Genomic DNA, 3,901 nt, shown 5'->3' on the forward strand with positions numbered 1-3,901 from the left:
TCTCTGACTGCTGAGATAGGCGCGGTACAAGGGATGAGACAAGAGCAAGGTCGGACATAGCAGAAGGTCAGGGCAGGCAGCAAGGATCGTAGTCAGGGGCCACGGCAAGAGGTCTGGAACACTGGCTAGGGATACACAAGGAATGCTTTCACTGGCACAATGGCAACAAGATCCGGCAAGGAAGTGCAGGGGAAGTGAGGTAATATAGGGAAGTGCACAGGTGAACACACTAATTAAAAACCATGCGCCAATCAGTGCGCATCGGCCCTTTAAATCGCAAAGAACCGGCACGCGACGGGGAGCGAGTCTGGTAGGCGGGTCGGGATGCGCACCGCGAGCGGGCGCGTCCCGCATCGCGAATCGCATCCCGGCTAGGGACATTATCGCAGCGCACCCGGTCAGCGGGTCTGACCGGGGCGCTGCAAACAGGAAAACGCCGTAAGACAGCCACTATATCATCTCCTCATGCTGCCGACACTTCCATGCTGTGTCATTATGGCTCTATATGGTCCCCTCATGCTCCTACCACCTCCATGCTGGGTCCTTCAGCCACTATATGGTCTCCTCAAGTTTCTGCCACCTCCACGCTGTGTCATTCAGCCACTAAATGGTCTCCTCATGCTGCCGCCACCTACGCGATGTGTCATTCAGCCACTATATGGTCTCCTCATGCTGCTGCCACCTCCACGCTGGGTCATTCAGCCACTATATACTCTCCTCATGCTGCCGCCACCTCCACGCTGTGTCATTTAGCCATTATATGGTCTCCTCATGCTGCCGTCAACTCCAGGCTGTGTCATTCAGCCACTGAATGGTCTCCTCATGATGCCGCCACCTCCATGCTATGTAATTCAGGCACTGTATGGTCTCCTCATGCAGCCGCCACCTCCACACTGGGTCATTCAGAGACTATATGGTCTTCTCATACTGCTGCCAACTCCACGCTGTGTTATTCAGCCACTATAAGGTCTCTTCATGCTGCCGCCACCTCCACACGGTGTCATTCAGCCACTATATAGTCTCCTCATGCTGTCGCCACCTCTAGGCTGTGTCATTCAGCATTATCTGGTCTCCTCATGCTTCCGCCACCTCCATGCTGTGTCATTCCACCACTATATGGTCTCCTAATGCTGCCGCCAACTCCAGGCTGTGTCATTGAGCCACTCTATGGTCTCCTTATGCTGCCGCCAATTCCAAGCTGTGTTATTCAGCCACTATATGTTCTCCTCATGCTGCCGCCACATCCACACTGTGTCATTCAGCCACTATATAGTCTACTCATGCTGCCGCCACCTCCACGCTGTGTCATTCAGCCACTAAATGGCCTCCTCATACTGATGACACCTCCAAGCTCTGTCATTGTGCCGGTCTGTGACAGTGATTCTAATAGTGACGCCTCTGATCTGCATGTCATGCTCAATAACAGTATTATTTCACTAACCCAGCACACACCCTATGCGTGTTACAGCAAGGCACAGTGTTCTACACCCATATTGAGGCTCTCTGTAGGCCAGAAATAGGCGTTTATAGTGATTGGCAGCAAATAAATTCGGACCGAAACTAATTTTGGGGGGAAAATTCGGCGAAGCGGTCGAATTGAATTTTTCTAAAATTCGCTCATCTTTAATGCTATGCATCACTAAATCCCTCCAAATATATTGACACTATGGCGTTTTTGCTTTAATAAAGTCATAGTCTTGGCATGCTGTGATTTGGCAAAATGCAGCAAAACGCCAGGGTCGGGGAAAAATGCCAAACAAAAATGTGGAAACTCAGCCTCAAAGGGGTAATCCTCCCCTAGACATCTTATCCCCTATCCATGACATCATGCTGCTCTGTCCCCTGAATCGCCCGTCATTACGCACAGCGCGAACTCGCTCTGTGCAGTAATGATTGCACGGTGCCGGAGCGGCGATCCCGGGGGTCCCAAGCAGCGGGACCCCGGCGATCTGACATCTATCTGACATCATATGTCTTGGGGCGGAGTACCCCTTTAAGGAGCTCCATTCGCTGAATCCATTTTAGTGGATTGCAGATCAGAGAAACCCTACAGATCCCATTAAAAGTCAAGGGGACCTGTCTGTATCTGTTGGTGTTTGTTGTGACAAACTCTGTCCAGCCCTGTTATCAGCATCTATAATGGAGCTCCCAAACGCTGATGTAAACATAGCCTAAGGCTACTAGACTTGGTTTTTATAAACATCAGAGAGGGAAGAACTGGCTAGCTTCTCTTCCAACTTGGGTTTTAGGAGACCTAAAGGGAATGTATCATTTGTATATGTTTTATCTTGATTAGAGACAGGTACTCAAACGTGTTGTTTTTTTTCCAATCTTTTATTTATTTATTTTTTACTTTTTGGTGCATTATTATGGGGGCTGCCATCTTATCTGAGTTGGTTGTAACAGCATTAAGACATACAGTATGTTTTACAGCAGAATCCATGGACATACAGTGGGGCAAAAAAGTATTTAGTCACTTACTTAAGGACCCAGGACGTATCCATACACCAGTGGGAATTTCGGTCCCGGACGCGCACCGGACCGCGGTGACTGCTGATATCGCCCAGGGTGGTCATAAGATCCCCCCCACGATCGGCGTAAATCTCCAGTGAATTCACACCGATGATTTGCGCCGATTCCGGGTCATACCGGTCTATGGTGACCCGGAATATAAGGGGATCGCGGTTCTCCAAGACACCCACAATCCCCCTGAGGGGATAGGAGTGAGATGGCAGGGGTGCCACCCCTCCTATCCCTGCTATTGGTCATCTAGAGCGACGACCAATAGCAGATCGGGGGCGGGGGGTTAACTTTAAGTTTCCCTGTTCTGCCCACCCACAATAGGCGAGGCAGAACAGGGAAACCGGCAGAGGACCGGCGCCGAAGATCCACATACCCATCCAGCGGCAGCGGGTGACGGTGATCGGTGGGCGGCGATGATGTGCAGCTGGCTCCCTGGATTGTACAGAAGCCGGTGAGTTGCCTAGCAACATCTGGACGGCTACAGTCTGAGACCACTATACAGTGGTCTCTAAACTGTAGCCCTCCAGATGTTGCAAAAATAAAACTCCCAGCATGCCCAAACAGCTGTTTGCTGTTTGGTCATGCTGGGATTTATAGTTTTGCAACAGCTGGAGGTCTACAGTTTGGAGATCACTGTGCTGTGGTCTCTAAACTGTAGCCTTCCAGATGTTGCAAAACTGCAAATCCCAGCATGCCCAAACAGCTGTCTCGGCATTCTGGGAGTTGTAGTTGCGTACCTCCAGCTGTTGCATAACTACATCTCCCAGCATGCCCTTCGGCGATCAGTACATGCTGGAAGTTGTAGTTTTGCAACAGCTAGAGGCACACTGGTTGAAAAATACTGAGTTAGGTAACAGAACCTAACTGAAGGTTTTCCAACCAGTGTGCCTCCAGGTGTTGCAAAAGTACAACTCCCAGCATGCACGGTCTGCTTCAAGTTTGGGCTGCGCTACATTTTTCGATGCAGCGCAAACTCCTAGCGGGAAACCCACCGTAACCCGCCAGTGTGAATGTACCCTAAAAACACTACACTACACATAATAAAGGGTAAAACACTACATATACACCCCCTTACACTGTCCCCCCCAATAAAAATGTATTGTACGGGAGTGTTTCCAAAATGGAGCCTCCAGCTGTTGCAAAACAACAACTTCCAGCATTTCCGGACAGCCACTGACTGTCCAGGCATGCTGGGAATTTAGCAACAGCTGGAGGCACCCTGTTTGGGAATCACTGGCGTAGAATACCCCTATGTCCGCCCCTATGCAATCCCAAATGTAGTCCTCAAATGCGCATGGAGCTCTCTCACTTCGGAGCCTTGTCGTATTTCAAGGAAACAGTTTAGGGCCACATAAATTTTTCCGTACTCGGGAGAAAT

Source organism: Hyla sarda, chromosome 1, assembly GCF_029499605.1.
Source record: "Hyla sarda isolate aHylSar1 chromosome 1, aHylSar1.hap1, whole genome shotgun sequence".
NCBI classification, from domain to species: domain Eukaryota; kingdom Metazoa; phylum Chordata; class Amphibia; order Anura; family Hylidae; genus Hyla; species Hyla sarda.